At 39.2% G+C, this 12,928-nt stretch overlaps 1 long non-coding RNA gene across 1 annotated transcript; it reads right to left on the bottom strand.

Annotated features, from left to right (window-relative positions):
• Positions 1 to 3,256: 3,256 nt before the first annotated feature.
• LOC142534626 (uncharacterized) lies at positions 3,257 to 5,721 on the bottom strand. The gene is made up of 2 exons (XR_012817102.1): positions 5,585 to 5,721; positions 3,257 to 3,500 (listed from the first exon to the last, which is right to left on the bottom strand). It is a non-coding gene; the product is annotated as an uncharacterized LOC142534626 (long non-coding RNA).
• Positions 5,722 to 12,928: the final 7,207 nt, after the last annotated feature.

Here is a 12,928-nt window from a genome sequence, read left to right as displayed (position 1 = left end):
TAATTTACTTACTAACCATAATTTAGTTGATTGCAGTAATCCTACATCATTTCCAATGAGCATGATATCATCAACATAAAGTATTAGGAATGTCACTGCACTCCCACTAACTTTCTTGTACATACATGGTTCCTCATGATTCTGGACAAAACCAAATTCCTTGATGGTGTTTTCAAATCTAAGGTTCCAACTTCTGGATGCTTGCTTGAGACCATATATTGATATCTGAAGTTTGCATACCTTATGCTCACTTTCCACTGATATATATCTGTAGAACCCAAATTCAGTACACGTAAAACCCATACATTATTTAATTGTTAAATTATTTAATCAAATTTAAAATGATTTTTTTGAGATGCATGATTTATGAAATTGCATTATTTTAAATTATTTATGTTTATGCGATGCACGTTAAAATGTTTTCTTGAGTTTCATTTTTCAGGCGATTATTCGATGCGGGATCGAGAAACAGAGACCGGCGACGATTTTTGGCAATTTTAAAATATGGTATTTTATTTTTAGTTAGGATTGAGACATTTTAAATGATTTATTTAGTTTTTATCATTTTTAAAGCCTAGTTTAATTACTAAGGGATTTTAAGATTTTAAAATTTTTAGAGTTTAGCAATTGTGTATTTTATTTTTATTAAGGGAATTGTTAAATTAGTGTGGATAATATTGTTGGTAACATTTTAATTAAGCAAAATTTTATTCCCTTAATTATTAAAAACACACACACACACACACACCAAAACTCACGCACACACATTTTTTCCCTCACACACACTCACGTAAAACACACACACACATATTTCTTTGTGTTTCCTTCAATTTGTTTTGAAGAAATAATTTAGGGTTCTAAGAACTTCAGCAGCTGCCCCTCTCCTCTCTGATTTTTCCCAGCGATTTTGTTGGCTTTTCTTCAATAAAATCGTGCCACGTTCATCCCGGATCGTCTCTCGCATCCTTCCCGCTTCGGTGTCGTCGTTTCGGTAACTTTAAATATCAAAAGACACGTATATTCTTTCATTCTTGCATCGATCTTGTCATAATATAAATTTTGTTGTTTATTATGCGTGAAAATTCATGCATGTTGTGCAAAGTTTGAGCAGAAATTTGTTGGATCGATTTTGAAACGTTTTTGGATCTCAAAACTCGAAATTTGCTGTCATTTTATATACTGCGATTTTTCGGTCGATTTTCTGGAAAACCTTTCAACAAATAAAACGTAGAAATTTTTGATACCTTCGATTTGACAGTAAATTCGAATTGGATAAGAAATGAGTGAGTTATGATTGTTTTCGTGGTACTGCTGAAACAGCTTTTTTCTGAAAAATGCGTTCTTGATGTGCTCTTGAAGTTTTATTAGTACAGGCTTTGTTGGGGATCGACGGGTATTCGCTGCTGCGTTTAAGTATGTTGAGTATGATGTTGGGATGGTTGTTGGTGTGTTGGTTCGCTTCGATAGGCAATTGTCTCCAATAGAAGTCGTAGAATGCGTTTTAGTGTCAAATGTCGTGTTCACGGATTGGGTTGCGTTGTTTGTGATGCGTAGTTGTTTTGGGTTGTTTCTTTGAGTTTGAATAAGTGCCTTAGCATCCTAGGATGGGTCCTGAGGTGTTGGTTCACGGTCCTTATGATCGAGTGAGTAGGATTAAGTCACAAGTGTAGGGAATTCTGTTTGTTCACAATTCCAGCACCTACATGGAACATGGACCCGAAGCCGGACCCTTACACGGGTTCGTGCCATTTTTCCTCCAAAATGAGAATTTTCAGCATCTACCCAGACCCTTACACGGGGTCCGTGTACCCCTTTAAAAAAAATTTTAATTTTTTTTTATTTTTTTAGGGATTGTTTTGGTGTTTGATGTAATGATTTAGTACAATGATTAAACGAGGTTAAGTCTCGAGATATTTAGAACGTCATAAGGAAATTTGTCATTATGGGTGTGAGCATGACTATACGTCTAAGTTATGCAAGATATGTATTCGAATTCATGTTAGTATGTGTAGCAGCGGCCCCAAGCGAGATCCAACGAATCCCTCAACGCCCAGAAGTATGTTCGACGTGCGAAAGAAAATATTTTTATGTTTTTGAGGTATGCTAAATGTCTTGTGACCAAATTATGAACGAGTTTGGAAGTCGCTGAACGTGGCCGAGGACCTCTCCTCCTCGATAAAGCATGACAGGTTTGGTCAGGACTGGAAAGCAGTAAAGCATGACCAGGGACCAATCCACCCGGTAAAGCATGACCGGAGATCTCATGTATGTGTTAGTGGATTTTCCCTGCCAGGCCAGTACTGTGGTTTAGCCTGAGCAGGCGCATTTGTGTATGGATCACTTGGTTTGAAACATATCTCTACGCAAAATGATGTTATGTATGCTCAAGTATGTATGATGCAAGTATGTTTAAGAAAAGTTTTATGATGATGGCACATCTACGTCTATGATAATACGTTCAAGTTTCATGTATTTTTATGCTATTACGTTCAAGTTTCAAGTATGTAACCCTACTTTAAAGGTGCATGTGGTTTTATTATGTAGTACTTGCTATCTCCAGTTAATATATGTTGAGTTTTTAGACTCACTAGACTTGATCGATGCAGGTGAGGATGACCTTGAGGAGACGAGGGGTGGGGACCAATGAGCCGGCTTGGACTGCGTAGGAGGCTAAATCCGAGGACCGCCAATGTTTTAAGATTTGATGCATGACAATTTTAATACTCTCATTTTCATGAAGTATTTTATGATGTTTAAACGATTATTACTTTTGGCAAACTTGGTTTTGGTTGTTTTTATTGCAAATATTTTTGGACGAGCAAGTTATTTTAATGCAAATTTGAAAGTTTATTTTGTATTTAAAATTTTTTTTATTTTTCCGCAAATTTTATAATAGTTAAAAGTACGGTACGTTACAGTTGGTATCAGAGCGGTGTTCTTGGAAAGGGTTATGCCTACTGCTAGTTGCGAGAAGCTCACGAAGTCACACCTCAAGTTTGTAAGTTTTAAAGTTTTAAATTCATTCGATTAATATGTATCAGTCATGATTTCAGCATGTGCATGTTTGAGTTCAATTTAGGTGCATCTTATGATATTAGTATTGTAAGGTTTCGCTCATTTCAAAAAGTGCAGAAATATTTTTTTTTATAAAATAAAAGCTCGCATTTTCAAAATATCATTTAAAATAATCATCTTTATTTTACAATAAAAATATCACAGTTTAAAATGACCAGCATCAAACGTAAACGTAAAGGAGTAAAAATCGTAATAGAAAAATATAACATTTTAAAAAAATGAGTTTAAATTAATCAAACTCATCCAAAATCATACGTAAACATAAACGAGTAAAAATCTTAAAATCATCAACGTATGAAAATATTCATCTCCTCTCAATCTCATAAATCGTAATACGGAAAACATGTGGTCCTCGGGTCGTGTCACCTTACAAGGTCTGCCTACTCAGAGTTCGGCACCTCCAGTCTCCTCATCATTAAGCTCACCTGCATCACACACGCCTAGTGAGTCTAAAGACTCAACACACCTGCATCGTTAATAAAAAGTACATATACCTAGCACACAGCAGTGAAAAATATCATACTCAACATATCTTTCATGAAATTAAAAGCATAATGTAAACGTGTTGTATAAAATCATATCGTATTAAAGCATGTCATGTCATCATATACGTAAACGTGTCGTGTAAAATCATATGCCAACATAGCTTTCATGAACTTTAAAACATGAACGTAAACGTGTCATGTAAAATCATGACGTGTCAAAACAGCTCATCGTTAATCATCATTCATCATTCATCGTTTATCGTTTATCGTTCATCGTTCATCATTTATCGTTCATCATTTATCATTCATCCTTTATCGTTCATCGTTTATCATTGGTGAATTCAGTTCACTAGAAGTGACTATCGTACATCATTTACGATGGATCCATCATACATAGAACCGCGGTACCCGACGGCTGTCGGACATCAGTGACATGATCACCCATCCACTGTGCCTAGGCCTCATCATCAGCATTTACATATACGTCTTAACCATTTACATATACTTCGATAGCCACAACTAATTCCCGTCATTCAAAACATTATCATTTTCATCACTTATAAAATTCATGTATAAATGCAATTTCCTTTAAATTCAAGCATGCAACGTATATTTTTATAAAATCTTAAAAATCGTGAATCATGATGCGTGAACATTTAAAATATCATGAATTTGTGCTCAGGGCGCTGCCAGGACCAAAACCTCACCCCGGGTGCAAAATAATCATTTTGCCCTGGGGAACCCAAAAATTACCATTTACCCCTAGACGTAAAATTTCACGTTTTTTGACATTTTCTTAATTCCAGCGACTCTAACATGTCCCAAATAATTATTTAAGCTTACATGAATTTTCCTATATTTTTATTTCGCCTAAATCGATGACTTATAAATTAATCTTTAATTATAAAATATTAATACGTTTTAATCCCGAATTAAACCAAACCTTATCATAAAATTCTCAAATTAAAAATTTAGACTTCTAATAATTATTTGAACTTAAATATAATTTTCCATAATTTTATTAAGCTTAAATATAAGCGTTTCAATTTAATTCTTTAATTAACATTTCGTGCGGCGACTAAATCTCGGATAAATCCAAAACTCATTATTTTGATCCGAAGCTTACCAAACTCCTAAAAATCTCCCAAAACATATTTAAAAGCATCCTTAGATATAAACTCGAGCCCATTTCATAACTTAACCGAATTGTTTTAAAACTTAGACCGTGGTCCCGGTTTTAACCCGAACCGTCTCGAAACTTAACCGAATTTTACCAAACTTAAAACATGACTTAACAACACCATATCCTACCTGAATCCACCCAATTTGAACCCCTTAGAACCTTAAAAATCCTGCTGATATGCTGCTGTAAATTACAGCCCAAGCACACCTCATCCCTAGTGAGCTAACCCCCCCTTTATTTTGTTCCTAGCCTAGACCCGATGAACCAGCCATGGTTCGGCCTCCCCTAGACCAAATTAGGACTACTCTGGACCCCAAGAACCCACGCCAATCACCTCATGCAAGCCGCAGATCCCTACAACTCGCTATTCTCCCCAAACAACTAAATCAAAGCCAAGCTTCTACCCTCTCGATCCACAGCGCTTGGGATGGTTCCAGCATACATTGAACCCTTCCAAGACTTGTCTCAGACCTACCAAGGTCTGGTCTAAGACTCAGCAAGGTCCTTGCCGTGCTGGTCGAACCCTGCACCCTGAAACACTCAAGATCGAACCAACCGTGGAGAATTCTTCTCTCGTCCCTACACCAGTACACATCCAGCAACTTTCCTACCCCTCGTGACAGCAACTCAACATTACCAGCAGCCTATAGACACTCAAGAACAGCAGCCCCTTGCACCAAAAATTCAGAAAAACGTGAGTAGTGAAACAAAGATGCTAGTATTTGGACATAAACCGATGGATCTCCATGATATGCTTTGGATCGTGAATTCCACAAACAAATAAACATAATACAACATGTATATAACGTGTATGATGCAGCAATAAAAGTACATGGCGTACCTTGGATTTATTTGAACGAAAACATGGAGAAAACACGCGCCGAGGAGTCACCAGATGAGTTTCTTTTGCAAGGAATGGAGATGGCAATATTTCCTTGAGGTTGCTGTTGAGAAAACCGAGAGGATAATGAATTATGAATGGGGTGTCGGCTGGTGGTATTTTAATTGATGTAGGGTATCCAATAATGCCATATTTAAATGGCTAATAGTCAAGATAATGAGCATTAGTTATTACTTAAAAAGTTTTAAAGAATTTCGAACCCAATAAGCTTAAAATTCGGTCTATTAAATCCAAACATACTCCCGAAAAATATTTCGTGTTGGAAAGATTTTGAAAATATTAGCCGAACCTTCAAAAATTTCCCCGATTCGCTAAAATTTGCGTACCGATAAAAATTAAAATCTTGCGGTTAAAAATACACAATAAATCCCAATTCTTGAAAAATACCTTTAAAACATCTTAAATTAATATTTAAAAACAAATCATGTAACTAAAATAATTTTCCTGAAAATTCTCCGGTCTCCGAGCCTCGTTCGAGCGCGAAATGAAACTTAAAAATCTTTAATGCATATACCTTTAAAATTTCGTGAAATAAATTCTATCATGCAATAGTAATGCATAAAATCCATAAAAATAATTAAACACAAATTAATAAAATAAATATGCATTTTATGCTTTAAAAGAATTTAATAAAATACCAAAGAAATTTAATAACTTGCATGCATGTGGTTTACGTGACCCTTCAAATTTTCGGGACGTTACAAGTATTATGTACTTGCATGTTGGTTTATGTGTTGGGTAAATGTTGGAACAGTATGCCTCCCAGACATAGGATTGCGTGTGAAGCAGGCGATGATAATAGAGAAGCCCAGGATGGGGAGAGGGTCACTCCTCCTCGTCCATCCCCATATATGCAGGCTCATATGCTTGCAGGGATGACCCAGTTTTTCGCATAGTTTGCGGGGAACTAGACTGCAGTAGACATAGGGGCGAGGCCCAGACGGGAGGCAGTCTATGAGAGGTTTAAGAGGATGGATCCGAAGGAGTTCTCGGGGAGTACTGACTCGATGATAGCGAAAGGATGGATTAAGTCCATCGAGGTAATCTTTTCTTTTATGGAGCTGCAAGATGCAGATAGAGTTAGATGTGCCACCTTCTTGTTGACTGGAGACGCCAGGCTTTGGTGGGAAAGCGCTTCAGTGTCAGTGAAATTACAAACACTGACGTGGAATGGGTTCAAGGAGGTTTTCTACTTCAAGTACTTCACTGAAGAAGTACGCTCCCTACTGACCAGGGAGTTCATGTCGCTGCGACAGGGAGACAGCAGCGTGGAAGACTTTGTTAGGAAGTTTGAGAGGGGGTGTCACTTTGTGCCTCTGATTGCAAATGATGCCTGGGAGAAGCTGAGGCATTTTATGGATTTGTTGCTGCCGATCTTGCACCGTGATGTTCGAGTTTCTTGTCCTACGACTTATGCAGTTGACGTGTCGAGAGCTTTGGTGGCAGAGCAGGACCAGAGAGACATTGAGGTCGATAGACAGGGCAAGAGGCCCTATCAGGCGCCTCAGCAGCAGCAGCAGCGACCTCTATTTAAGAGGCCTTTCTTAAGGCAGCAAGGGAAGAGACCCTTTCAGGGACCACCAAAGGAAAGGGTCCTATTCCTCAACAGAAGGCTCCTCAGAGACCCGGTGAGTACCGAGTGTGCCCGAAGTGCAACCTCCAGCATCCGGGACAATGTTTATTTGGATTGGGAAAATGCTTCAAAGGCGGAGCCAGCGATCATATGCTGAAGGACTGCTCACAATGGAGGCAGCCGACCCAGGGTAGAGTGTTCGCCATGCATACAGAGGAGGCGAACCCAGACACGACCTTGTTGACTGGAAATATTTTCATAAAGAGAGTAGCCACGAAGGCCTTGATAGATTTAGGGGCCACTCACTCTTTTATTTCGGAGACGTTCGACGTCAAGTCTATTGGACTCGACGTGAGCTATTCACTGACAGTCCCATCAGGGGAAGAATTATCAGCCACTAACGTGGTCAGAGACATCGATCTCGAGCTGCAAAGCCACCTAGTGTATGCCGATCTAATCGTGCTGCCGATGCCAAAATTTGATATTATCTTGGGAATGGACTGGCTGACAAAGAACAGAGTTCTTATTGATTTCCGGAAAAGGTCAGTGTTGGTAAGACCTTTGGGCATGGAGCAGTTTCTCTTTGAGCCAGATAGATGGAGAAATTTCCCTCGCATGATCTCTTGCATGCAGGCACAAAGACTTATTCACAATGGGTGTCAGGCTTTCTTGGCCAGTATTATTTCTGCACCTGACGTTCCTACTTCGTCGATATCTGATGTACCAGTAGTCAGAGATTTTCCTGACGTCTTTCCAGATGTGATCACAGACCTTCCACCAGAGAGAGAGGTGGAGTTTTTCATTGACCTTGTGCCAGGCATTGTGCCAATCTCAAAGGCACCATACCGGTTAGCTCCAGCTGAGATGTTAGAACTCAAGCAGCAGATTCAGGAGCTCTTGGATAAAGAATTCATCCTCCCTAGTTTCTCACCATGGGGCACACCAGTACTCTTCGTAAAGAAGAAGGATGGAAGCATGAGGTTGTGTATCGATTACCGAGAACTAAACAAGGTAACGATCAAGAATAAATACCCACTACCCAGGATCGAGGACTTGTTTGATCAGTTGAAGGGAGCTACAGTGTTCTCTGAGATAGATCTTCGATCAGGGTATCATCAGCTGTAAGTAAAAGATGTAGATGTTCATAAGACAGCCTTCAGAACTAGATATCGGCATTACGAGTTCTTAGTGATGCCATTCGGACTGACTAATGCTCCAGCTATATTTATGGACCTCATGAACCGAGTATTCCAGCCCTACCTAGATCAGTTCGTCATAGTGTTCATCGACGATATTTTGATTTACTCGAAGAGTCATGAGGAGCACCATCAGCATTTCAGTACAGTTTTGCAGGTCTTGCAGAGTCGCAAATTATATTGTTTGCAAAATTCAGTAAGTGTGAATTTTTGTTGGAGAAGGTAGCGTTTTTGGGTCATATAATATGTAGCAGTGGTATCGAGGTGGATCCAGCTAAGGTAGCAGCAGTTAAGGAATGAGTTGAACCGAAGAATGCTTTATAGATCCGCAGTTTTCTAGGCCTAGCAGGCTACTACAAGAAATTTATTCAGGGATTTTCTTCGATAGCAGTGCCACTCACTTAATTGATTAAAAAGAATGCTAAATTTGTATGGAGTGATGAGTGCCAGAAGAGCTTTGATACTTTGAATCAAGCTCTTACCACATCGTAAGTTTTAGCCATGCCATCAGGGCAAGGCAATTTTTTCTTGTACACCGATGCTTCTAAGCTCGGGTTAGGCACAATTTTGATGCATTATGGTCGGGTTATAACTTGTGCATACAGACTGTTGAAAGTGCATGAGAAGAACTACCCGACTCATGATCTTGAGTTAGCTGCCGTTGTCTTTGCGTTGAAGATATGGAGACATTATTTGTAGGGCGAGAAATGCCAGATATTTACTGATCACAAGAGTCTCAAGTATTTCTTCACGCAGAAAGAGCTGAATATGAGACAAAGATGGTGGTTCGAGTGAGTGAAAGACTACGATTGCAAAAGTAGCTACCACCCGCGAAAAGCTAATGTTGTAGTAGATGCCTTGAGCAGAAAAGTTGCAGTCGTAGCACAGATGTCATTGCAGAGATCTCTTCAGTCAGATATTCAGAGGTTTGATTTAGAAGTTTATCTTAAGGGCATGGCTCCTAAGTTGTCTAATCTGACAGTCTAGTCTTCATTGTTTGACCAAATCCGTAGAGGTCAGTCTTCAGTCGAGCAGTTACAGAAATGGAGGCTGAAGGATGAATCCAAGGTCAGTGTACTTTACACAGTGTCTGATGGTACTGTGAGGTACAGAGAAAGGATGTGGGTGCATAGTGTTGATTTGATCAGAGATGATATTTTGACAGAGGCACATGCATCTCCGTATTCCATTCATCCAGGAGGTACCAAGATGTACAAGAATTTACAGATCCTCTATTGGTGGCCAGGTATGAAGCGAGACATCCGCCTATTTGTGTCTGAATGTCTCACTTGTCAGCAGGTGAAGGCAGAGCATCAGAGGCCAGCAGGTATGCTTAAGCCACTTCCTATCCCCGAGTGGAAGTGGGAGAATATCAGTAAGGACTTCGTTTTTGGTTTTCCGAGGTCAGTCAGAGGATCCAATGCCATTTGGGTTATAGTGGATCGACTTACTAAGTCGGAACACTTCTTGCCAGTGAAGACGACTTTCTCCATGACGCAGTATGCGGAGCTCTATATAAAGGAGATAGTTCGATTGCACGGAATCCCATTTTCTATTGTGTCCGACAGGGACCCGAGGTTTACATCGTCCTTTTGGAAGAGTGTGCACGCAGCCATGTGGACGACGTTGCTATTCTGTACAACTTTCCACCCTCAGAGAGATGGCCAGTTTGCGAGAGTGATTCAAATTTTGGAGTATTTGTTGCGAGCCTGTGTGATCGATTTCCATGAGAATTGGGAATCGAAGCCACCTCTAGTGGAGTTTACCTACGACAACAGTTTTCAATCGTCTATAGGTATGGCTCCCTACGAGGCATTGTATGGGAGGAAGTGCATATCCCCGATTCATTGGGATGAAGTCGGTGAGAGATCAGAACTTGGTCCAGAGATTGTTCAGTAGACTACAGATGTGGTGGTCAAAATCCGAGACAGGATGAAGACTGCCCAGAGTCTTCAAAAGAGTTATGCTGACAAGTGGAAAAGGGATCTTGAGTTTGCCGTAGGCGATCACGTTTTCGTAAAGATAGCACCTATGAAGGGTGTTATGAGGTTTGGGAAGAGAGGCAAGCTTAGTCCGAGATTTATGGAACTGTTCGAGATTCTTGACAGAGTTGGGACACTAGCTTATCATGTAGCCCTATCGCCGAATCTGGCCGGTGTACACAATGTATTCCACATCTCGATGCTGAGGAAGTACCTAGCTAATCCTTCGAATGTTTTGAGCTATGGGCCGTTAAAGCTTGCTCTGGATCTATCGTATGAGAAAAGACTTGTCCAAATCCTAGACAGACAGGAGCGAAGACTTCAGAACAAGGTGACCAAGTTGGTCAAAGTCCGGTGGCTAAATCAATCAATGGAGGAGGCCACTTGGGAAACCGAAGCAGATATGAGGAGTCGCTATCCAGAACTGTTTGGTAAGTTTAATTTCGAGGACCAAATTTATATAAGTGGGGGAGGAATGGTAGAACCCAAATTCAGTACACGTAAAACCCATGCATTATTTAATTTTTAAATTATTTAATCAAATTTAAAATGATTTTTTTGAGATGCATGATTTATGAAATTGCATTATTTTAAATTATTTATGTTTATGCGATGCATGTTAAAATATTTTCTTGAGTTTCATTTTTCAGGCGATTATTCGATGCAGGATCGAGAAACAGAAATCGACGACGATTTTTGGCAATTTTAAAATATGATATTTTATTTTTAGTTAGTATTGGGGCATTTTAAATGATTTATTTAGTTTTTATCATTTTTAAAGCCTAGTTTAATTATTAACGGATTTTAAGATTTTAAAACTTTTAGAGTTTAGCAATTGTGTATTTTATTTTAATTAAGGAAATTGTTAAATTAGTGTTGATTAATATTATTAGTAACATTTTAAAGCAAAATTTTATTCCTTTGATTATTAAAAACACACACACACACACACACTTTTTCCTCCACACACACTCACGTAAAACAAACACAGACATATTTCTTTGTGTTTCCTTCCATTTGTTTTAAAGAAATAATTTTGGGTTCTAAAAACTTCAGCAGCCGCCCCTCTCCTCTCTGATTTTTCCCAGCGATTTCGTTGGCTTTTCTTCAATAAAATCGCGCCACGTTCGTTCTGGATCGTCTCTCGCATCTTTCCCGCTTCGGTGTCGTTGTTTCGGTAACTTTAAATATCAAAAGGCATGAATATTCTTTCATTCTTGCATCGATCTTGTCATATTATACATTTTGTTGTTTAGTATGCTTAAAAATTCATGTATGTTGTGCAAAGTTTGAGCAGAAATTTGTTGGATCGATTTTGAAACGTTTTTTGAAAACTTTCAACATATAAAACGTAGAGCTTATCGATACCTTCGATTTTACCGTAAACTTGAAATATTTGGATAATAAATGAGTGAGTTATGATCGTTTTCGTGGGACTGCTCAAACTGCGTTTTTGTGAAAAATGCGTTCTTGATGTGTTCTTGAAGTTTTATTGTTGCAGGCTTTGTTGGGGATCGACGGGTGTTCGCTGCTGCGTTTAAGTATTTTGAGTATGATGTTGGGATGGTTGTTGGTGTGTCGGTTCGCATCGATAGGCACTTGTCTCCATTTGAAGTCGTAGAATGCGTTTTGGTGTCAAATGTCGTGTTAACAGATTGGGTTGTGTTGTTTGTGATGCTTAGTTGTTTTGGGGTGTTTGTTTGAGTTTGAATAAGTGCGTTAGCATCCTAGGATGGGTCTTGAGGTGTTGGTTCACGGTCTTTATGATCGAGTGAGTAGGATTAAGTCACAAGTGTTAGGAATTCTGTTTGTTCACAATTCCAGCACCTACACGGACCCGAACCCGGACCCTTACACTGTGTCCGTGCCCTTTTTCCTCCAAAATACGAATTTCTAGCATCTACCCAAATTTCCAGCATCTACCCGGACCCTAACATAAGAAAATTTGTCATTATGGGTGTGAGCATGACTATACGTAAAAGTTATGCAAGATATGTATTCGAATTCATGTTAATACGTGCAGCAGTGGCCCCAAGCGAGATCCAACGAATCCCTCAATGCCAAATAAGTATGTTCAACGTGCGAAAGAAAATATTTTTATGTTTTTGAGATATGCTAAATGTCTTGTGACAAAATTATGAACGGATTTTGAAGTCGGTGAACGTGGCCGAGGACCTCTCCACCCCGGTAAAGCATGACCGGGTTTAGATCAGGATTGGAAAGCGGTAAAGCATTACCAGAGACCAATCCACCCAGTAAAGCATGACCGGGGATCTCATGTATGTGGTAGTGGTTTTCCATGCCAGGCCAGTATTGTGGTTTGGTCTGATCAGGCGCATTTATGTATGGGTCACTTGCTTGGAAACATATCTCTACGCAAAATGATGTTATGTATGCTCAAGTATGTATGATGCAAGTATGTTTAAGAAAAGTTTTATGATGATGGCACGTCTACGTCTATGCTACAACGTTCGCGTTTCAAGTATGTTTATGCTATTACGTTCAAGTTTCAAGTATGTAAGCCCTACTTTAA

This window comes from Primulina tabacum, unplaced genomic scaffold (assembly GCF_025594145.1).
Source record: "Primulina tabacum isolate GXHZ01 unplaced genomic scaffold, ASM2559414v2 Contig629, whole genome shotgun sequence".
In the NCBI taxonomy this organism is placed as follows: domain Eukaryota; kingdom Viridiplantae; phylum Streptophyta; class Magnoliopsida; order Lamiales; family Gesneriaceae; genus Primulina; species Primulina tabacum.
The sequence above is the reverse complement of the archived record's forward strand: the minus strand, read 5'-3'. Positions and strand labels throughout refer to the sequence as shown.